This window comes from Ambystoma mexicanum, chromosome 10 (assembly GCF_040938575.1).
Source record: "Ambystoma mexicanum isolate Mex_15411 chromosome 10, UKY_AmexF1_1, whole genome shotgun sequence".
Lineage (NCBI taxonomy): Eukaryota > Metazoa > Chordata > Amphibia > Caudata > Ambystomatidae > Ambystoma > Ambystoma mexicanum.
Genome location: NC_090932.1, coordinates 859521117 through 859545738, shown reverse-complemented (window position 1 = coordinate 859545738; position 24622 = coordinate 859521117). Strand labels below are relative to the sequence as shown.

The window sequence follows — 24622 nt, the reverse complement described above, 5'->3', positions numbered from 1 at the left end:
GCCCAACAGGCGAGGCAACGTGCACTTGCACGTGGACTACCCAGCACCCCTGCACCGGAGGATGAAGCAAGCTGCTCTGCAGCTCAGCCACCAGCTGCATCTGGCACGGATGCACCAGCCAACACCACCATCCCATGCAGCCTGCTGCCACACAAGTGCCACACCCACCCATCATGCTCACAGATCCCATCCCTGAGGACATCTGCACTGCGGAGGAGGCTGCAGGCAGTGAGAACAGTTCCCCAGCCCTGCAGGCTGATGTAGAGCCACAGGGGGAGGAGCCCAACCTGGATGACATATCATCCCTCCAAGACCTCCAGTTCAGCCCACCATCACTGCATAGTCCCATGAGGTCGCCAACCCCCTCCATGGCTGAGCTGAATGCCCGTTTGCAGCGGATGGAGGATCAGCAGGCCACCCTTACCCAGCTAGTTGAAAGGCAGCTGGAGGAGTCCAGGCAGCAGCGGGAGGAGGCCAGGCTGCAGAGGGAGAGTTATACTACATATGTGCGTAGGATGTCCAGGGCCATTGGACGGTTTGCCACCAACATTGTGACCTTGGCACGCCATGTCCGGGAGGGCAACAACAACCCATCCACCATAGCGGAGTCCATGTTGTTTGCCCAGCAGGCGTATCTGGGACGTATGCCAACGCTAACACCAACAGTGCCGTCCACAAACACCACCCCATCTAGCTCCACCACTGCCAGCCCACGGAGGCGCTCAAGTTGCCTGAAAGGGCCCTCAGGCAAGGATGCCCATGCGCAGAAGTGCACACGCAAATAATGCCATGTGTGTTTGGCAGTGCAGGACACATACATGGACAAAAAGGGTTTAAGGGGGTGGGTATGTTTGGGTGGTGGGGGGAGGTCCATTAGGGGGTTAGTATATTGGGGCCTGTTTGGGTGGTGGGGAGGTCCATTAGGGGGTTAGTATATTGGGGCCTGGTTGGGGGTGGGTACGTTTGTGTGATGGGTGGGCACGGGTGTACAGCTTCCCTACCCAATGAACCTTCTTCCCTGTTTTGTTTAAATATTTTCTCAAAGATTATATATTTTAATGAGTGGACATCCATCATTTCATTTGCAGTCATTCATTTATTTCCTGGCATCGTCATATCCATGCAATGCTGTCAATGTGCAGTCTCTCAAAAGTAAATGCGAATGAGTGTATCCCGTGCTCATTAGCCATCTTGTGCACCCCCGGGAGGAGGTGGAGCGGTCCCATCCCCATCCCCAGCACCATCATCATCCTCTGTTTCTGGGGGCAGTGGAATGTTCCTGCACATGCACAGATTGTGCAGCATGGCACACACGAGCGTAATTTTACCCGTCTTCACTGGGCTGTAGAGCAGTGATCCGCCAGATCTGCTCAAGCAGAGGAACCTGGCCTCCAGAAGGCCAAATGTCCTCTCAATCATGCCACATGTGCGGACGTGTACCCTGTTGTACGCCTCATCATGCCTGTCCCTTGTCCTCTGTACAGGCGTCATCAGCCATGGCGTCAGGGCATATCCAGCATCACCTAAATGGGATGAAAATGTGGGGGACATGTCAGTGTCTGTGGTATCATGTCTTGATCAGATGCAGTTCATTCTTGTCATCATTCAGTCTACGATATGTGCCAAGCAGTGGTTGGACCGGTGGGTGATTACCATTCCTGGGTCATTGTTGTCCACGTTGGCAATTGTGCATTGACCATTGACTTGCTGTGCACATGTAGTTGCCCTTGCGGACAATAGTGGTTGGTAAGTATGGCATTGTGCAGTGATTGACTCTGCCATGTGTGTACATCAATTGACTGTGATGATGTGGTCGATGCAGGATGTCTCATGTGCGTTGTATGTATGGGCTTGTGGTAGTATTGGTTGTGTATCTCATTAGGCAGGGTGTGTATGGGCACAGTGTGGCAACCTGTCATGTGTAGCTTTGTGATGCTGGGGTTGTGCTGACTGTCCATTACATGGGTGGGGGGTGTTGCATGTGCAGTTGTAGCAGCCCACTCCCATAGGTCATTGCCCTGAATACACAAACCCCTTCCACAGAGCCTGTGCATTGGCAGTTGTACTCACCCAATAGCCATGTGCTTTGTCCAGCGTAGTGTTCCATGTACCGCAGCAATGTCGAATTGCGCAGGACCATTGAGTCATGGGTTGAGCCCGGGAAACGTGCGCAGCAATGTGTTCTTGTCCGGCATCACATACCATCTGTACATTCAGTGAGTGGTACAGTTTCCTATTGCGGTACACCATCTCTATTGCACGTGGTACTGTCAGCTCTATGTGGGTGCAGTCTACTGCACCTATGCAATTTGGCATGCCCGCAATGGCATGGATGGCCAACTTGGTGGTAATGACCTGGGCAAAGGTACGGGGTAGGGCGATGTGTTCCGACACATGGCGCAACAGGGCATCCAGTACCTGTCCCAATATTTTTGAAAAACAGGGTTATGAGAGCCCATGCAGCTCACCAACTGTGTGGTGATAGGTTCCGGTGCCAAGAAAATGCAGTACCGACACCACCTTTAGGAGGGGTGGGGGCGGCGGTGGTAATGTCAATGTGGCTGCTGATGTCGTCCTCTATCATGGTGGTGATGTACATGATGGTTGGACGGTCCAGCCGGTATAATGTGTGGATCTGTCCTGGGGTCAGGTTCCAGGGTGAGGCCCTCATGCGGGGTATTGCAGGCTGCCTGCAGGGTTGTGCCGGCTACACAATTGGGTTTGGCATGGCTACAGGGTTTGCTAACTGCCGCCTGCGCCGCCTCCGCCTCATCCTCCTCTGCACCATTACTGCCACCATGTGCAGTAATGGTACAGAGGTCGGTTCAATAGCCCCAGTCCCAATGCTGCTAGAGCTGCTGCCTGCATAGTTGCGTTTGGAGTTGGCCTGGTGTGGTCCTTTTGTGAGCTCCCAGTAGCCTGCTGGGTCCAGCTGAGATCATTTGGTGCACCTGTGGCCTGATTCAGCTCACCAGGCACTGTTTAACGTCATGTTCGCGGTGGTGGCGATAACGCCACCGTGTTCACGTTTTTAATGCAAATTTAGTGGCAGTGTTTCCATGTTCGTGATACTCGTAATGCACACAGTGTTACGTATTGCCAGTAACTTGGGGGTTTCCGTGCCGACGAAGTTTACGGGTGCCTTAACTTTGCAGTGGTGGTTTATGGTGGTGGTATTTCCGGATTCGTAGGTCAGAATGTGGCGATCACGGAAACCGCGCTGGTATGGTTATACCGGCAACGTTAAGTCCAGACCGGCGGACTCGTAATGAGGCCCCTTTGCCTGTATGCCCTGGCTGGAGTCTTCCCAAACCTCAGAGAACTGGAGCAGGCGGGTACCCACTACTCCAACCAAGATATCAGGCCTCATCAGGGGTTGGGCAGAGCAGTAAAAATCCCGAGTTTGGGCACAAAGTAGCAGATTTACCTCCAGCTTGAAGCTGGAGGTAAATCTTGCCACTTTCCACCAATTTGCGGCGCTATTACTGCAGCGCTATTAGCGCCGATACTGCCCCATAGAGTCCTATGGACTCTTAGTTGTGGTAAGGCTGTTACTCCTTATTCTGCTAATAGCTAATAGGGCCGGACTGAGTGGCAAGTAACGCTATTTGCATTGGCGGTATCCCAGCAGATTTTACCACTGGGATACTGCCAAATGTCTGATGAGGCCCATAGTCAGGACTGATGCTAGGATTTCAGGCAGTTCTGAAACGCGTAGCCCAAAAGTTTGGAACATTCCACCAAACTCTTTTGATACTTGTTCTCAATCGTCTGGGGCATAGAAAAATACAGGTGTGTCCACTTAACCACTGATGGCAACAAAAGTCTGGGTTATACCTTAGGCACTGTAGAGGTTTCCTTTCCTTGAAGACTCAGTGAATGTTAAATTCCAATTTTTCCACAAAGAGGATTCCTCCCTGAAAACTAATATGCATGGCTTAAAAGTTCAGAGCCGTGTAATTGTGCTTGGCAATCAAATAAACATGCCTTCTTGCCAGAATGGAAGACACAGCTGCTGAGGTGGATGCCCTTGTTCCATCAAAGGCCAGATCAGACAAGAGTTTACCTCCCTGTGTATGGTGTAGTGGAAAAATGACCACTTGATTCTGTTGGATTGAAGAACACTTTGTTTGCTTACTGCTTTAAGTAATAAAGGACCAGCTACAACACAAGACATTGGCGCAAGTGAGCCCCCCCTCCCACCTGGTTCCATGTATATCATACTCCCAGGATTACATGGGTGCCAATGGAAGGGGTGGTCTTTGTCTCAGTCAGCAATAAAGTGCAAAGGTGTAACCGTGCCAAAGACTAAGCCCTTTTGTATAGTGTTTTGTTGCCAGCTACATTCAGCAGTGCTCGTTGGTGTTATCAGTAAGTAGCATAGTGTAACACATTTCTTGAGGACAACTATACTGCCTTTGGTTTCACATCTCACACAGAGGCAGGCGAGAGGCCTTGTAATATGACATCTGCCTGCTTAAGCTGCCTCATACGAAAAAGCGAGAGCGCAAAACACGCTTAGCTATACTAAAACGGCTATACGTTAGAAGCGTGAACAGTGAAGGGGAGCATTTAAAAAAAAAAAGAGTGAGGCACTTCTTGAGCAGTGACATGCGCAGTGAGATTCAGCACATCGCATTGTGTGGCTAATAGCAGTGGTTCAACATGGAGTGAGGCAAACAGACTATATTGTTATATAATGGCGGAGTACATGGGGAATACTTATGGGATTATGCTTTATATTATTCCCTCCCCACCCAAAACGGTTTACAATATTTCAAACGCCTGAGCCCACGATTCTATATCTTCCTAACGGGACACAAAATCTGCCCGAAAAAAATCTGAAATGTATAATGAATATGCATTATTTTGGTGAGAGACATGAATCCCAACATATGATTTTTTGTCTGCATTATCTGCCTTTTCATCCAATTGTTCTTTGACAGCTATCCTGCAGCTGTTGAATGATGGTGTGTTAGATCGGAAAGGACTGAATCAGTCTCATTCGAGTCATAGTTTATCCTCTGAGCCCTCCATAGTATACAGTTGTGACACAAAGTTACAGAATTACCTCTTATACATTTCCTTCCATTACCTGAATGACACTTTCTTGACATCTGGATGAATGTGCATTTTCTCCATCATGACCCCCTTTTAAGTACAACCATGTCGCAGCAGGAATTTCCTCAACAGATGGGTCAGGGAGGTGGATATTCTTCTTGACTCTGGACAATATTTCTGGCAGGTACTTCTTGTCCAGGTATTCCTCTTTGGGATCCGTTTCTGAATCAGAAGCAGTAAGAACATCCTTACCTTGATAGCAGGAATAAACCCACAAAATGTTTCCCTCCGTATCCTTCTGATATCATCCTCAGAGGGAAACATTTGTACAGGTTCTCTGGCTCCGACTCCTCACAGATGCACAAGGAGGAGTAGAAAAAGATGATGTAGGGAAAATGCTCAGTTCTGTAACTGGAGTGCTTCCTCATTACCGCACGTGTCTCATGCTAAGTCTCGAAAATGAGAAGAGATGGGAGGAAAACCCCAACAATTTTACCTATTCCCTTCTGGCGTTCAAATGCCCTTTGCGGGAGAGGATGTGCTTGTATGGACAAACCGTGCGTTCATGTTCAGCCTGATCTCAGGCACCTGCATCCAAAATTGAAAGTATAATAATTATACCATGGGCCACGTGACAGAGGACATATGGAGCTAGCATCCTTCTGGATTGTGGGGCTCTCCAATATTCCAAGAAGGAACAACCCAGGTCCTTGCACAGCACCTGTCCCTCATGCACTGGTCCATGAAAGCGAAGATTTACAACGCCCTTCCCCACTCGGACAATGCCTTGAACTGCATGCTCCATTTCTACAACTCTCGAAAAAGAGGAAAATGAGCGTGTTGATGTAGTAGATACCAACCCAGCTGGAATCCTGACCAGACTGTGAACCAATCCATGAACAGTTATCCGGATAGTTTCTCGGAGTAGGCCTCCATATTGGGAAGGCTAAATGGGAGGAACCTTCTTGAAAGCCTGTCGCTGGAGTTCGGATAGATTTTATAAATTAAGGACTGAACAAGAAGAGGGATGTGGGGATAATAAACAATAATACCACAATCCAAAACACTTGCTAATTGGCAACCCAGTGCAGGTTACGCATTAGCAAACTAAGTGAACTCATGAGAGAGAGAAAACTAAATTCAAGACTGATGCTGCACAGTATACTCCAAAACGTTCATCTGCTCTCTGCCTGAAGAATGTAAGGGGAAGTATATTTCTTAATCCATGCATTTAAAAATAAATCACTCTAGGTATCATAAATGCGTAGACATATGGTTGTAGTTTCAGAGTTGTTTATTGGCCTCATTTTTAGTGTGATCTCTTTTCATAACTTCTCAATGGCTGTATAAGAGACATAAATATGGGCAGTTTTAGCAAACAATCGACCAACATTTACGCTTAATGCTGCTGAAATTCTATATGTCAGTATTTTCGCCACATACTTAGTATATCCTATCTAATTGTTTCAATTATTGCCGTTTTTTTGTAGTAATGTACCAGCCTTTAACATTACATATGTACATAGCCAAACATGGGGGACACAGCGCTATTCATTTAAATGTTTAGTTTAAATCTGTATTTAGTTTAAATCTGTATTTAGTTTTCTAAATATATTTTTGTTTATGTTGGTTTAGATTTAAAACATAATATTTACAATTTCCAGATAAAGTCTGCTTTGAAACAATAATGATATAAGCCTTGAAACAGGAAAACTGAAACCAAACACATTTTAAAAGGTAGAGGCCAATTCAAGGGCAAGAAATGTAACTAATAAAAGAGAAAATATAAATAAAAACAAGAATTAGCAAAGACAAAAGGTTTTTCCTATTGCATACAAATGCTAGTCCCTATGTCCCCAATGGTGTAATCGTATGCATTACATTCACCAGATGCTAAGGTATAAAAGCCATCATACAGTATTCCTTGTGCAGTGCAAATCCATCAATAGCGGAATTCATACAACTTCAAAATAGGTAATATCACTGAGTGTGACATTAATGGTACACAGGACAAGTTGTGATTTTTGCGTTTTATTGTGCCAAAAGACGGGATAATGTGATTTGGGTATACATGGAGGGTGGAAATAAGTACAATTGTTGAGATAACCACATCTAAGCTTCAATGCAGCAGTTTTAAGTGCCAGGGCCATTATGAGAGGTTGGGGGGGTGGGGGCGATGGGAACAAACTGCCTCAAGCCTCGCTCTTTGCAGGGTCCTCGCAGGGGGCCATATTGTCACCCCTTTGCGAGTAGACTTTATACATTAAAACCTACCTTTGAATGTATTAGCCTTTATCCCAGATACATTCAACGGTAGGTGTTAATGTGCTGGTACCTGCAGGTTAGTGTCCACTCCCTCTGCTTTAAAGCTTTGCACATATAAACCACCACCCTGACACCTGGACTCTATGCAGCTTTGTTAAACGACTTGGAGGGCTTGCTTCCTGCACGACCTCTGGCCTTAATCCTGTCTGCGATTCCCCCACCCCAACTGCCTTGTCGAGTTTTCAGGAGGAAGTGTGCCCAGGGGCGTTATCTTGTAGATATTTCCCATGCATTTCATGGCCACCAGATGGGTCGGGGGAAGAACAGTGGTGGGTCCAGGGGTTATATTTTGAGTGTGGAGGGCTTATGGTTGCTGATAACACTAACAAAGTAGATTGATATATAATGTGATGGGAAGCATGGCTGTGGGCTCTGGTCCAACCTGGAAACAGAGCAGGGCTTCCTTTGTGTGGCTGGGTTCTGTGTTCTTTCTATGGTGGCTCTGCAGCATTAGGCTCTCTCTGTCAGCTCTGCGCCTTCCCCTTCTCGCTTTGGCTTCGCCTTCAGGATTTCCTTTTCCCTACTATCAACCAGGTTCCTGTTGCATGGACCTCCCGGAGAGAGTCGTCTCTCCTCAACAGCGTCCCTGCTTCTTTCCTTCGAGCCCCTATGCATGGAACCAGCACCTGGTTCCTCATTCATCCGGGGCTGGCTTGACACTGTATGCAGTTCTTTCTTTATTTTCATCATTGAGGCTTGCTCTAGTAAGCATGCCATATACATTGGTTCTGCAGTGGGCGTTTGACTCTTCCTCATCCCAGTATAATTAATAACGTCCTCTACTCTACTAAAGCACATAGAGGTGTGGAGGTCTGAGTGGTGTGCAAGGACAATGGGGGAGGTAATGGAGGAGGTGAATATTACTTTCTGCCAAGGCTATTGTCAGCGGTCCCATGGATGGCTTCTCTCCCCATGAAATCCACCCGCTGAGTACCACCCCCAGGAGGACCATCAGGTAGCGGCCTCACCTACCTGGCCTCATGGGAAGGGGCTCCCCCCATGGGAGCATTGACAATACCATGGGATTCGTCACAATAACATAACCATTTATAGATTGATATCATCCTAATTTTTGCTCCCAGCAAGCTGTAAAGAGGCACCTTCCTCTAACTGCCAATGCATTTATAACCCATCTCATACAGACTCAGTAATGGCAGGATAAAATAAGCTTCACACCTATCTCACGGAAGCAAAGAAAGACTTGGATATGATTTTTATACTGGCATGTATGAAGGTGAATAAGAGTCTCAGAAGTCACACATAAAGGGATATTAATTTAAGACAAATAGGGACTAATTACAAGGTTGCTGGTAGGCCGCTGGTAGTACCGGCGGCCTACCGGCAACCTCGGCTTACTGTTTCTTCCACCTGATATCCTGGTAATACCAGGATATTACAGGCCGCGGAACAGTAAATTCCCATTTCCGTGCAGTCCCATACTCCACGGGAATGGGAACACTGTAGCACAGGCACCGTCATTAACGGTGCCAGTGATTCAGTGATTTATCTGCCGCTAGGGGCCAGAACTACCGGCAGGTCAGGCCTGCCGGTAGTTCATAGTCCATACCGGCAGACTCAGAGTGAGCCAGACCAGAAAAGGTGCCATTAATGTTGTTATCAGAACCTTAATTCTGTACCGGCTCACTTGTAATGATGGCATGCTTGGATTGATTGAAGCTAACATTCAGGCATGTAATGAATACTCACTTTTAAACCTCAGAAAGATAAAAGGTTGAGCAGACTTTGCTTGGATTCAAACCTGCGACTCGCAGATCATACGTAAATTCCAGTAGTGAGCACTCAACCAGCTGAGCTATCTTACCAGCTATTTATACTTCACTGTGCATACCGCAGCATTTGGTAATGCATTGGCTCCGGGAATTACATTTCCTATTAATATAACACTTTTTCCTTCTACTTCAAGGCACTGTAATAATATGTCATGGCCGACTAGTTGAGGTGATAATAGTAGTAGTATATGTTTTAAAAGGACTGGAAGGTACAGTCAAGGGTAGTGGGTAGGTATCCTAGTAAATGTTTTTTTTTAACTGTGCAGTTGATTAAACAGCAAACATGTGTCACAACTGGGTATCTCAGCGAGTTAAAAGCTCAGCTCTGACATATGCCAGCCTGCACTTTTCAAGTTCACATTTCAGTAGGTCTAAATGAGCTCTTTTTCCTTCTGAGTTTGATAAATTAAATACTATTACATTTGGAAGTAATAACACCTATTTGTATAGCACTTAGAGAAAGGAGGTGTCAGACATGAAGCACTATAAATAAAAAATATTATATAATATATAATTTCATACCCAGGCATAATTAGGCAATATGCCCCGAGTGGCGGGGCCATTACCGACTCAGGTAATGCCCCGGGGCCCATAGTTATAGGTCCTGAGTGAAGCGAGGGCCTTAACGAAAGCCTTGGGGCATTACCACAGTCGGTAATGCCCAAGCCGCGAGGGGCATATAGCTATTAGTACCCCGGCCCGCAAAAACTGCGTGACCGGGGCACTAAAATCTTTATTTTTTTCCTGAAACGCTGAAGGAGGCCTCACCATATGTTTTGCACCGGACCTCAACAAACTCTGTGATGTGATAGCCCAGACAAGTGCCCTTTCGTGGTCCCTACACTACACCCATGAAAATGTGCGTGGGAGGCACAGTGGCTTGAATCAACTCAGAAGTCTTCAACATTGCAAAGACTCTCAACTGTCAAAGTTCTAAAATGCCGTTGCATAGAGAACTCAAACAAAAGTTACTAAAAGTCCATTAGTACGTCCTCTGCTTGCGCCTGTCCTGACTTCAATCCAATATCTGATGGAGATACAGATCTTTGTCTTCATGAGGCTGGGTTTGGGAAATTCTGAACCTTTGTTTCTGTAGTTCATGGTGTAGCCCTCCCAGGCAAAGTTGTTCCAAGCCCTTGGGTTCACTCAGTCGTGGAAGAATGGTATGAAATCTCCACAGCACCCAGTCAGTCATCCAGGGCTTGAATGGAGATGGGAGGAGGAGGGATGCTGACACCCAAACACCTTTGTGTCATAGGATCCTGGTCTCTGTGCCACTCCCATACATACCGGCATAACATCTTCTACCCCAGAGAGGCAGAAGGATGGTGCAACCTCAAAGATCAGCCTTGGACTGAACTGGTCAATGGAACCTCCTTATTTTCACTGAATATGGGATCTCTTGTCCTCCTCCATAAATTTTATATTGTTTTAAATCTTATTTATTTGGTTTTATTGTACAACATACATCAACATTTGGACAGGCTTCCATTAAGACCTACTACTACAACATTTCCTTCAACCTCAAGATCACACAACATAGTCTGCTTGATCTTATTTGGATGAGATGCTTTACTCGATGGCAATAGTCAATTTTCTCATAGCTTTCTTTTGTTGTTTTTCTTGAAGATATTTGGAACATAAAACCTACATGAAGTTTAAATCCTCCACAGCTGCTACCCTCCCCCAGCTTTGTTGTAAACTTATCCACCCTTTTATATACACTTATATAGGTGTCCCATGCATATCCTGGTTATTAACATTTCCCTTCTTCCAAACCCAATCTAGTCTCTACAGTTTGAGCAGCCCCGGTGCCTGAGTCATATAGGACATGTGCAATCCTTGTTACTGGCTTGCACTCTCTTTAGAAACGGGCTCCAAATATGTATGTCTGTTGTCATGTCTCCCTTGACTGTGTAGGTTATTTTCTCATTAATTTAAATAGCTCATATTTTTTTATACCAAGCTGTTGTGTCTGGGATATCTCGGTTGTTCCAATTTGCTGCTGTTGCTTATGGCTTAAAGAGACTTAATAAGAGGTCTAGAGATCTGTTTTCTAAGCATGTATATCCCTTTATCTGGTAGGCATAGAAGACACATTTTAAGGTCTCTTGCCAGTTTCATCCCTGCAATTTCTTTGATTTCCTGTAATATCTCTTCCCACTACGGAGCGAGTTTTGGACTTGCCCACCAAATATGAAAGAGACTACTGTGAGAAACCTGAGGGTGTTGTCACATATAATCCCCTTGGGACCTCTTCTCAGATGGCCTTTTTGGATCTCAATCCTCCCTCACTTCTCTGACCCCAGGGTTACCTGGGTGGAGAATCCTTCGGGGATTGGAGATTAGATGTCCTCAGATGAGACACAGTATTCCAGACTCCCTTCTCTCAAAGATTCCCCTATCCCAAACTCAATCATGGGATATTGTTACCCCTATCCCATTGAAAAAGAAAATGAGAGATGTTGCTACTCTAGAGGCAGCCGGAGGAGGGGGAAAAGGAGAAGGGTTAATAGTGGGGTACCCTTAGGAGAGACATGGTATCCTCCTTTCCCTAATAATGACCTACCTAACCCTTCCCCAACCTTTATGGTCTACTACAAGACTGTTACCCTAATTTCCCCACTGGGACGATGAAGAGGAGTAGTAAACACTAAACCTTCCTTTTACTAGGTGTGAGGAGGCCATGATTAAAGGGACATGTCTGACTCACACCTGCAACCTTTTGCACACACCTGTCTGACACACACCTGCAACCTGTTAACTGGTTGCAAGTGTATAAAATGGGAGAGAAAGAGGAAGGGAGTGCAACAGGGAGGCTGCTTGGGAGAGATCAGCAGAAGAACCCTTATGTATTGAGGCAGTCGTTGTGGGACCAGTGCAGGAGCCAGGTCACTGGCAGAGACCCTGAAGAGCTTGTGTGGACCAAGGCAAGTGGGCCGTGTTGTGACAGAGGTGTTGGAGCCTCCAATGCAGAGCGCGAGAAGCAGGAGCTGCTGAAGAAGCCTGGAGAGAGAGGACGCCGTCCGCGTCAGAAGAGAAGCCTCTCAGAGTGCTGGTGTGCAGGGACGACTGCCCGGCAGGTGAACAGGGCTTGCATCAGACGGCCCACTGGCCTCGCGGACACAGAGAAACTGCAAGGGCTGTCGAAGGGAACACTCGGGCACCAGGATGCTACGAACAGACCGGAATTGGTAAAAGTCTTTCAAACAAATACACTGTATGCCTATTGAATATCGAACCGAGAAGAAAATCGAAACTACATATAACTAGTGTATTATAAATACAGAACCACATGAAAACATACATTGAGCATAACGAATGCATCGTAATGACCAAACTGAATGGAAACTTCAACTTAAGCCTCACTAATGCATTTTAAACACTGAACTAAATGGGTGAAATTAAACATAAAAGAGCATATTGAATTCTGAACTGAATGAAACTCTGAAATTAGATACAGAAAACTTTAATTGTTCATCAAGGTTTGGTTTGTTCATAAAGTGCCCATGTAAAACTAAAACTATGGAAAAAGGGCATAACTGTGAAATATGCAGCAGAAGGTGGGATAGGGATGTCAACTACTGGACCCTCTCGCTCTTCAGAACCCCCTTCAGCCTCACCGGAGTCTTCTGTGGAAGATTTCTTTCTTCTTTCCTTCTTCTTGGGATTCTGTTTTTATGAGAAAAGGAATGGTTGTCCCTGGAAAAAAGCCACCCTGGGACCCTAAGAAGACCGGGTAACAGGGGACCCCCTTCTTGGAAACGCTGATAGAGAGGAAAAAAGCAGTGCTAAAAAAAACATGAGTGTTGAATGGCCGGTACAAAGGAAAGATGTCTTGCTCCTTCTGAATGTTCGGAATGTTCATTAGGTAAGCAGAATAGGTGAGTGAATGCTTCCCAAAATCGGATAATGCAACTCTGAGACGTGGAGCAGGAAGATTATCCACAGTAGGCAGCTGAATCCAGGAGCGGGAGCGCAACAAGGCGTGCCACCGGGAGAGCGGAAGAGAAAAACTAAAGGTAAGAGGGGATCTTGGACTACAGAGGAATCCCAGGATAGCGGTAAGAAAAGGAGAGACGAAAAGAATGAAATATTCACCAAGAGCGAGAGAGGGGGAGAGAGAGAGCAACGAGGAAAACGCAGAAAGAGTACAGTGGGAAAGAAGAAGCAGCGGGAAGGGCAAGACGGAAAAGGAAAGCTGGCAGAACCACAGAGAAAACTATTTGGTAAAAATGCTAAGGAGGACGAGAGAGCGACAGCACCCGGAGCAGAAAGCAAAGGGTTGCAACGCACCAGACAGAACAGGGGGGCGTGGCTAAGTACCAGAAAGAAAACAGGGGAGGAAAAGACTAGACCGGAGAATAAGGAAGTGAACCCAAATAATGGGACGTTTCGATGGCGGCAGAGCTTCCATCTACTCCACACCTGCCAAGAAGGAGTGCGCAGCAGCGCATGACAGTATGCCCCCTCTTAAGAGAGAGCCCCCTGGCCCCCGGTTCCCCTGGGTGAGCTCGATGGTACAGCTTGAGCAGTCTCGGTGCATGTAAGTGGGAAATTGGTTCCCAAGAATCCTCAGAGTGGGGGTACCCCTTCCAATGCACCAAATATTCAAAGTGTCCTCTTTTGTATCTGGAGTCGAGAATTCTAGCCACTTCCTATTCATCTGGGGCCTGGTCTTCTGTAATAGGCAATGTAGAGGACCTGCGTGTTACGCTCACCTGACTCCCACGGAGGCGCTGGCCTGGTTCGCGCTGCTGTGACCTCTTCTAAGGTGATGCGCAGGGTTTGGAAGACGGACTGGTCCGGGCCCCCAAATCTGGCTTGTCTGGCTCGCAGAAGTATCCTTCGTAGGGTCTGGAAGGACAAGCTCTCCATCCTGCTTCTGATGCAGGGGCGCGTTGGTATCCAGTTACTTCACCGGATTTTCGGATTGGTGAGAACCAAACTTGCTTGGCGTCCAGGTAAGTTTTTTTTGATAAGAGGTTCCCCTTGTGTCCATGCATTAATGTACTAATGCTAGTGTCTTTTTCCCCATAGGGGCCGGGGTACGGAATGCCGGGGAACAAGCACCGACCCGAGATGAGAGGTGAAATCCTTGTAGAAATCAGGTAAGTCTTTAATGAGCGTTTTTTTGGTAATGTCTTTTCATTTGCTCATTAACGCTGATGTCTCTTTTTCCCCTTAGGGGCCGGGGTCCGGAAATGCCAGGATGCGGCGCAGACCCGAAATGAAGAGGGAATGAATCAACAGGTAAGTCTTAACATGGAGATTTAGCTTTCCTTATTCCCTTCTCTCTCTCACCTTTTGTTCTGGTGTTTTTCTCCCTAGGCGCTGGGGCGTGACTGCGAATCCGGATGATCGCTGCTGAACATGGAGGCGCCCTGTGAAGGTGAGTGGAATGCGGCGCTGCAGCGATCGACGTGATGAGCTTTGAGTCTTCCTTTTCAGGATTGTCGGCGAGATGTCTCCGGGATGCGGATTTAGCAGGTAAGGACTTTTCCTTCTTCTGTTCTCTTCTTCTCTTCCTTTGCAGGTGATCCAGGATGCTGGCAGGCGTGGCAGAAGTCAGGATGCAGGAGCAGACACGGTGAGCGTCCAGCTGCTAGATGCAGAACAACGCAAAGCACGTGTGGCTGTTCGGGTGGGGTTTAAATAGCCTTGGAAGAAGTTCCAGGTATGTATCATTCCTCCAATCAGGTATGTATCCTTCCCCGACCACGCCCGGATGTTAAATTAGTCCCACAGGTAAAGTAGTTCCTTTCAGGCCTCAAGGAGGCCGGGATCCTGCAGCAGGGTCTGCATCAGGTAAGTGCACCCAAGCATTCCCATAATGAGCCTGGCGCCTATGGCGCCAGGACTGATGTCTTTTATGAGCTTGGCGCCATAGGCCCCAGGACACTGTCCAAAGGGCCCCTATATGGGGTTGCTGGGTCCTTCCCTGGGGACTGGATGTCCGCTTTTGTGGATGCTGGGCTTGAACCGGCTCACCGGGAGCGGGCATCATGACAGCACTCCCCCCCCCCAAGGACCCTCCCAAGGTTGTTCCCTCCGGGGGTTTTGGTTTGTCTGGGAAGAGTCGGTGGAATTTCCTGACTAATCGAGGTGCATGCACATGGTCACTGGGTTCCCACGACCTCTCCTGAGGTCCGTACCCCTTCCAATCAATTAGGTAGAACAGTTTTGACCTAAACATTTTTGAGTCTAAAATGTTCTTCACTTCGAATTCGGGCTCCCCATCTATTAGAATAGGTTCTGGAGGTTTGAGTAGTCGGGTTCCGGGTACCACTGGTTTCAGAAGTGACACATGAAAAACAGGGTGAATTCGCATACTAGCTGGTAAATCAAGTTTAACAGCCACTGGGTTCATTATTGACGTAATAGAATAAGGTCTCAGATATTTTGGGTTAAAAGTTCGAGTCCCCTTGAGTGGTAAATGTCTGGTAGCTAACCACACTTGATCCCCAATCTGATACGGAGGTGCTTCACTCCGATGTAGATCAGCATTCTCCTTGTATTTTCTCTTGGCTTGTTGTAAATGCGTAGTTGCCTCTTTGAAGGCTTGGGTAATTGTAGAATGCCGATGTTCTACTGCAGGCATTCCGAGGTTCTGAGGTGAGTCAAGGTTTGAGGTTCGAGGGTGATGCCCAAACAAAGTATAAAAGGACTGTGGCCAGTTCCAGAGTGTACCGAATTATTATATACGTATTCGGCTATCCAAAGAATGTCTTTCCAGTTGCTTTCAGATTGCTGTAACATACACCGTAAGTACTGTTCAAGGGTCTGATTTGTCCTCTCGGTCTGACCATCGGTCTGAGGGTGGTGACTGGTCAATAATCTTACGTCGATCTGCACCATTTGACAACATTTGCGCCAGAAGTGGGAAATTAATTGGCTTCCCCGGTCAGAGATCAGTATAGATGGGAATCCATGTAGCCGAACAATATTTTCGAGGAATTCTTTGGCTAGGACAGAAGCTGAAGGTAAACCTTTCAAAGGAATAAAGTGGGCCATTTTGGAAAACAAATCCACAATTACCAGAATAGTATTGTACCCCGAACAAGGAGGCAGATCCATAATAAAATCCATTGATAGGGTGTGCCAGGGTGCTGGTGGTATGTCTAGAGGTTGAAGGAGACCGGCTGGTCTTTTCATTTGACTTTTATTTTGGGCGCAAACACCACAGGACATCACAAAAGATTTAACATCTTTTCGCCAAGAGGGCCACCAAAATTGTCGTTTCACCTTTTCCTGTCTTGGTAATACCGGTGTGTCCCTCTATTAATGTATCATGATAACCGGAAATAACTAGTTTGTGTAATTCCTTATGTGGCAGGAATAAGCGTCCTTGGAAATAAGGTAAACCATTATCTATGGTAAAGTCTGATCCCTTTTGTATCCATTCCTGTAAGGTTGTAGGGTCCAGGAGTTGTTTCACTCTGGCTTGAATGTCTTCAAGCGTCTGTAACGAAGTCATGCCTAGAATCCTCTGTTCGGGAATTATTGGTACTGGTTCTGAGTTTGTATCAGATTCTCCCATTCCAATTCGGGATAAGGCGTCTGCTTTGCCATTCTTGCAGCCAGGTCGATAGGTAATCACGAAATCAAATTCAGCGAAAAACAAAGCCCATCGGAGATGCCGCGATGACTGAGCCTTGGCGGTTTTCAAATACTGTAAATTCCGGTGATCAGTGATCACTGTGATGGTATGTCGAGCGCCAAGCAGATAATGCCGCCAGGCTTTAAAAGCGGACTTAATGGCTAACAGTTCTTTATCCGTGATTGCATAATTAACCTCGGGTGCCGAGAATTTTCTGGACCAAAATGCTACGGGATGCAGTTGGTTGGTTTCAGGATCTCTTTGGGACAGGACAGCTCTCATGGCGAGGCTGGATGCGTCAGTCCCGACGACATAAGGGAGATCTGGACGCGGGTGTTTCAATATAGGTGCCGAGGTAAACTTAGCTTTTAAATCCTGAAAGTCCAGCTCGGCTTCTTCAGACCATTCAAAACGTTTATTTTTCCTCAAGGGTGCAGTAATGGGTTGTACCACGAGTGAAAATTCCGGGATAAACCTGCGATAGAAATTGGCAAAGCCGAGCATGCTTTGAACCCCTTTTACAGAGCTAGGTGATGGCCATTTGAGGATGGCATCCACTTTTCTTGAGTCCATTCGGACTCCTTTGGGTGTCAGGATGAAACCTAGAAACTCGACTTCTGTGGTATGGAAAACACATTTCTCCAATTTAGCAAATAGTTTGTGTTGGCACAGTTTTTCAAGTACTGCCCCGACGTGTTTTCTGTGATCAGATTCCGAAGAGGAGTACACCAGAATGTCATCGATATATACGACAACACAAACATCAATGAGTTCCCGAAGGACATCATTCATGAAGTATTGGAAGGCAGCCGGTGCGTTACACAATCCGAAAGGCATCACCTGGTACTCGAATAATCCGTATTTAGTACGGAAGGCAGTTTTCCATTCGTCGCCTTCTTTAACTCGTACCAGATGATAAGCCCCCCGGAGATCTAACTTGGTGTATATGCAAGCATCCTTCACCTGGTCAAGGAGTTCAGGGATCAGAGGCAGAGGATAACGGTTTTTAATCGTTATCTGGTTCAATGCGTGGTAATCGATACAAGTTCTAAGGTCGCCTTCTTTTTTGGGCACGAAAGAACAAATCCGAGGATGCCGGGGACTTTGACGGGCGAATAAAACCATTAGCTAGGTATTGATCCAAATATTGTCTCAAATGCAGATTCTCAGGTTCGGTAAGGGCATAAATCCTGCTACAAGGGGGTTGTGCACCGGGCACCAGATCGATTTGGCAATCGTACGCTCTGTGAGCAGGTAACGTGTTGGCCTGTTCCTTTTGGAAGACGTCCTGAAAGTCTTGGTATTCCGGAGGTAGTTGCATGGAGGCAGAGGTTACAGATACTAGATTAATCTTCAGGTTTTCTGGGTAGCAGGTTTGTATACAATCTGGGAAGGTTATTCTCTTAGCTCGCCAATCAATTTGAGGATTATGTGTCTCTAACCAAGGGATTCCAAGAATAACCTGAAACTGTGGAGCCTTGATTACATCAAACACAGCACCCTCCCGATGGCCGTCGGGACCAATAAGAGTCACCTCAGTAGTGGAATGTGTTACCGGTCCAGAGGCAATTTCAGTTCCATCGACTGTGGTGATGACATCTTTGCTGGTTTTAGGACGGAGAGGGAGGTTAATCCTAGAGACCAATTCACGATCCACATAGTTTCCAATAGCCCCACTATCGATGTATGCCTTTATTGCATGCAACCGCTTAGGCTGTTCTGGATCTACGAGAACCATTGGCACAATGAAATGCGAAGTCTGAGAGTTAGTTTTCAAGCTCGGCAAGCGGACCCCTACACTTGTCGGGCGGAGTCGTTTCCCAAAACAGAGTCTTCATGGTTTTTTTCAGCTGCTCCTACCGCCTTTCGGGGCGGTTTTGCCGGGCAATCTCGTAGAAAGTGTCCAGAATTCCCACAATAAAGACATAATTTTAACTGCCACCTCCTTTCACGTTCCTTTTGAGTTAAGGGTCCTTTGAGCCTATGCAAATTGGAGAGGTTAGAGACATGAACTCCCTTGGGATTAGCATGGGTCTTGACCAACACCCGGGTCTCAAACCTGGACCGATCTGCTTTTTCTGTTTTGAAGTCTGTGATCCAATTGGATCACTAAGTCTATATACTCTGTGCATTCTTAGGGCGGATTTACAACTTGGGCCAAGACATCTTTAATTTCTCCGCGAAGGCCTCGATAAAACAACGCGACTCTTTTATCCTCTGGCCATCCCGTTTCCACAATTAGTCTATTTTTTTTTTAATAACATATTTTATTTATTTTATAAACGTAAACATATACATACAAGTTAATAACAAGTCATCGCTCGGGCATACAGGCAATCACTAAGCACAGCTCTTCATGCACATTGCAAGTTTCAGAGTTTTAGGTCCTTCATGAAATGGGTTACTAGGCGTCCAAATTATACATTGTGCAGATGAGTCTTCGCAGGACTCCAAACGTTTATCAAGTCTATTCATGGGTTCGCAGATCCCTACGTGTCTTCCCATTTTTGCCAGATCTTGCGTGCTTTCCCTGTCAAGTCTATTCATGAGTTCGCAGAGCCCTACGTGTCTTCCCATTTTTGCCAGATCTTGCGTGCTTTCCCTGGGCACCCTCTGGTAGTGTATATTCTCATTTCCATTTGCACACAGATATCCACGTCTGTTATCCATTGGTCACATTGAGGGGATAAGGGTGAGCCCCACAATTGGGCCAGATTCCTCTTTATGAGTCCCGTGGTTGTTGCCAGCATGAGTTTCTCATATCGGGGGATGTCTAGGTCGTCATCCATCCCTAGTAATAGCAATTTGGGGTCCATGGGTATTCGTCGGCCGATGACTGCCGATAACCTGTCACAACATTTCTGCCAGAAAATTTGGATTCGTGGGCATTCCCACAAGATGTGAAAAAAGGTCCCCCTCGCCTGTTGGCACCTTAGACAGTTGGGATCAGTTGCTCTCCCCCATTGATGTAAAGCTTCTCTCGGATAGTATACCCTGTGTAGAATTTTGAGTTGGATCAATCTGATTCTAGCCGAGATGGCAATTTCCCTCGGATACATGAGTGCTTTGATCCATTCTTCCGGTTGTATTGGTCCCACATCTCTTTCCCATTTTGCTTTCAGATCTGTAAGTTCCGTTGTGGCGAAAGAGGCTATTGCATTGTACATTGTGGAGGTTATTTTATTATCGATACGATCTACCACGATGTTTCTCTCAATTGGTGTGCAATCTGGAATGTTCGGTGGGTCGATCTCACATGTGATAAGTGCGTGATGTATTTGTCTGTAATGGAAGTGTTCTGTGGGGGGTAGGTTGAATTTGTCCTGCAGGGTCTGGAATGGTATTATTGCTCCATCTTGTATTATGTCTGCTAGCCTTGTTATCCCAGCTGATTCCCAGGTCGCCCATTTTGGGATTTTACTTAGCTCCGGCAGACGTTTGTTACGCCATAGGGGCTGTGCCAGCGTGAGTTTCCCATCCCATCCCAGGTGCTTGTGTGCATCTAGCCATATTTGCGTTCTATGTGCTCTAATCGTGTTGGGGATCATGCGTACCCTACTATTGTAGAGGGTCTCTAATGGGGTGAGCCCGGCACTCATCTGGCTATCCGCTTTAATGTGTGGTAGTTCAGGGTTGTTATGCAGGATATCATTTATCACCGGCATCTGGGCTGCCCAATAATATGTTTGTAGGTGGGGCAGTCCTATACCTCCTTCCCATGCGGAACGTTGTAGGGTTTTGAGCGCGATCCGTGGATGCCCTCCACCCCAGAGGAGCTTTCTGAGAGTCTCATCTATTTTTAGGAATTCTATCTTGGGTACATACAGTGGGGCGTTTTGGAGGATGTACACGAATCGTGGCAGAGTGAGCATTTTAAACATTGCCGCCCTTCCTAGCAGGGTGAGGGGTAGGGTCATCCAGTGTTTCACATCATTCGCGAATCTATCTCTGATTGGATGGAGATTTTGGGGAACATATTGCGTGAGGTCCGTCGCAACCTGTACCCCAAGATATCTGAAATGCTCGGTTTCTACTCTATATGGGCAATTGTGTAGAGCTGTCGTATCAGTTCCTTGGATCGGAAAAAGGATGGATTTGTTATAGTTTACCCGTAGACCACTAAATGCTCCGTATCTATTTAGTATTTGGGTGACGATGGGGTATGATACTAGTGGATCACTCATGTAGATCAGTAAATCGTCGGCATAGAGGGAAACCCTATCCTCCCAATCTCGGGCCCACCGGAACCCCTTCCACAACTGTGATTCTCTCAGCATTATTGCCAGGGGCTCGATTGCCAGTGCAAATAGCATTGCCGAAAGGGGACAGCCCTGCCTGGTCCCTTTACCCAGGTTAATACTACGTGATGTCCACCCGTTTACCCTTATCTCAGCTGTCGGTGTGTTGTAGAGCAGCTTGACCCAGCCTATGAATTGCTCACCCAACCCCATTTTACCCATAATGCTCCACAAGGCCTCCCAGTGGACTGAATCGAAGGCTTTTTCGAAATCAATCGCGAGGAGTGCTAGTGCATCCCGCAGCGATGGAGACTTCTCAATGGCGGCATGTAGCCTGTGGATATTCATTCGTGTGGATCTCCGTGGCATAAAGCCACATTGGTCTGGATGGATAAGGGTGTGTATGACTGTCTGGAGCCTGTTAGCCAGTGTCTTGGCCAGTATCTTAGCTTCTATGTTTATAAGTGAGATCGGCCTGTAGGAGCTGCATATGTTTGCTGGTTTGCCTTCCTTATGTATCACCACTATAGTGGCCTTTCTCAGATCCGGGGGCAGAATTCCTTTACCTTTGGCATATAGGAACATTTTATGCATCTGTGGTACTATGTGCTCATTGCCGATCTTTTTCCAAGCTTCCACTGGGAAGCCGTTAGGCCCTGGGGTTTTCCCATTTTGGAGTTGGGATAGGGCTGTCGACAGTTCTTCCTCTGTAATCTCTGTTTCCAAACTCGCTCTTTGCGTATCGCTTAGGTGTGGAATGGTGAGTGTGTCCAGGATGCTGGGATCCAGTGCAGTCGTCGGGGGAGCGTACAATGCCTCATAGTACTCTGCAAAGGTTTCAGCAATGCTTGAGTCGGTATAGGTCTGTTCTGCATTCCTGGTAGTGATACATCTTATCTGGTGTTGACCCTCCTCTCTTTTTTCCAGCCACGCCAGCATTTTGCCGGCCTTGTCTCCAGTCTCGTATAGCCTGGTACGCATTGTCCTGTGTGCCTGTTTCGCACAGGTAAGTGTGACATCATGCAGCTTCTTTTGTGTCGCTTGTAGGGCTCTGTTGTCATCTGATGCGCCTGTGTTTATATATCGCACTTCAGCGTTTCTGACCTCTGTTTCAGCGTCTTCAACCTCCTTCCTGTGCGCTTTTTTGTGTGCAGCAGTCCAGCTCAGTACTACCCCTCTCAGGGTTGCTTTGTACGCCTCCCATATGGTTCCTAGGTCCTCTATCGAGTCCTGGTTTGTTTCGAAATATGAGACAGTGGCTTCCTGCATCTTTTCTACTAACTCTTTGAACCCTAAATAATACGAGTTCAGGCGCCAAGTCAGTGGAGGCCTGGGTCGTTCTGTTTCGAGTAGGATCTTCAGCGGTGAGTGGTCCGAGATCCCCCTGGGCTGGAGTGTTGCCTCCGTTACTTTATGTATGTCTACACCAGGGAGGAAGAAGTAGTCTAGTCTAGACAACGATGCATGCGCGCCTGAATGGAAAGAGTATTGTTTCTCCATCTGGTGCAGATCCCTCCATGCATCCTTCAGTCCCAATGCTGTGGCAAAGATGGCTAATTTCGTCGGTATCATCGGATTTCTCCCCCTGATATGTGTACGATCTAGATTAATGTCCATTACATCATTGAAGTCTCCACCTACAACTAGTATATCCGCGGTGTTGTTGGCTATGATCGGTGTGATGTCGTCGAGTAAGGTATTTGTGAGCGCCGGGGGAGCATAGACCGCCAGTATGGCAATGGTTTGATTCCATAGCGTTCCATTTATGTGGACAAATCTCCCTCCGGTGTCCTGGGTTATGTTGGATATCTCTATAGGGATTCTTTTGTGTATTAATATAAGCACACCTCTCGAGCCCATTGAGAAACCTGCATGTATTGCTGTACGGTATTTGGTTCTTTTGAAAAATTGGCATCTTGTGCCGGCCAAATGTGTCTCAGTAAGCAGTATTAGGTCCGGGTTGTTTCGATTCAGGTATTGTGTTACTAGTCTTCTCTTGATACTGCTTCCCAGGCCATTGACATTCCATGTCATGATGTTAAGTTTTTTGGTGTCTGTCCCTTTCGCACTCATTTCTTATCTTGTTCGTATGTCTGTGCCATTGGTAGCAGTTTAGACGAGAGGAGTCCTGCTCTATCGGTGTTTGGACTGCCCTGTTGTCTTCCCATTTCAGCGTGCTTGTCTAAGCCGTGCTTTCCTTGTTGCCAGCATAGAACGTGAACAAATCCCAACTTACCCCCCTCCCTATACTCCTTCCCCAACTGAAGCATCTGTCGCCCACACAACCAAACTTAATCAAACCGTTGAACTTGGGGTATCTCTTGTCACTGTGGCGGTGGAGGTGCCGTAGTGAAGAGTCCGTAACTTGCTTAGGCCGCCGTGGGTTGGTGGTACCACGGCGGGTGATTGCAGGGTCTGTTCTATACCGATTGCAATCGGGGGGGTGGCTTGCGTGATGTGTCTTAACGCAGCCGCCAGCCGTTCTGAGTAGTGTTCTTTCCTGCTCGTGCCTCCGTATGTTTGTCGGTTGTGTTTAGGCGTCGGCATTCTGTGCTATTTCTTCCATCGGTTGCTGTGGCGGCTCATTTGGTGGCCTGTTTGGTCGGGGTCTATTTCTACGGTTTTCCTGTCTTCTCCATGGGCCCCATTCACCTTCTAGGTTGCGTTCCGCCCAGCTCCATGCCTCTCTTGGATCAGTGAAATGCACAGTAGTGCCCTTATGAAAGATTTTTAGCTGGGCTGGGAATAGCAGACCATATTTCACATTCAGCCCTTGTAATCTCTTTTTGAGAGTGTCAAAGGATTGCCTTGCTCTTTGTACCTCTTTGGTGAAGTCGGGGAAGAAGGCTATCCTGGAGCCGTTATAGGTCATGGCTCCATTCGTCCTTGCCATGTGGAGTATCGCGTCGCGATCTCTGTAATTTAGGATCTTGGCTATTATCGCTCGTGGCGGTGCTCCGGGAGTTGGTCTGCCAGTTGGTATCCGGTGTGCCCGTTCAATTGAGAAGAAGTTTGAGAGAGATTTAGGAGCGAATAAATCGGCGAGCCATTGTTCGAGGAACAGCTCCATGCTGGGTCCTTCTTCTTTCTCTGGCAGGCCGAGGATGCGGATATTATTTCTTCTCGATCGGCCCTCTCCCTCTTCCACCCTCTCCTCCAGTAGTTTAATGCGACCTAGTGCTGCATTCATTTGCTGGCCCATGCCTCTCACATTGTCTTCTGCCACTGATATGCGCGCCTCCGCCTCCCCTGTACGAGATGATAATTTCTGCAGGTCATGGCGCAGCAGAGAGACCTCCGTACAGATGCTATCCATTTTGACTTCCATGGCAGATCGAGAATTGGAGATAGCATTCATCACGTCCCTAAGGGATATGTCGGCCTCAGGGTCTGGTGATTCATCGGTTCTATTCTGGGCCGTGGAAGATGTCGGGGCAGGCGTTGTGTATTGTTCCATTGTGTTCTGGGTTCCAGTTCTTCTAAGCCTATCTTTGCCCATGTCCGGTGTGTGGGGGGGTGCTGCTCTTGTGTTTCCCCCCGTTATTCTTGGCAGAGGTCGGGGAAGCGTAGGCGGGCTGGCGGACGGTAAGCCCGGGGTGCCGTTTGCT

At 47.1% G+C, this 24622-nt stretch overlaps 1 protein-coding gene across 7 annotated transcripts in view; it reads left to right on the top strand.

Moving 5' to 3' along the window:
* Window positions 1-24622, top strand: part of PHC3 (polyhomeotic homolog 3) — a 1926480-nt gene that overhangs the window by 1647990 nt on the left and 253868 nt on the right. The window lies entirely within an intron of this gene.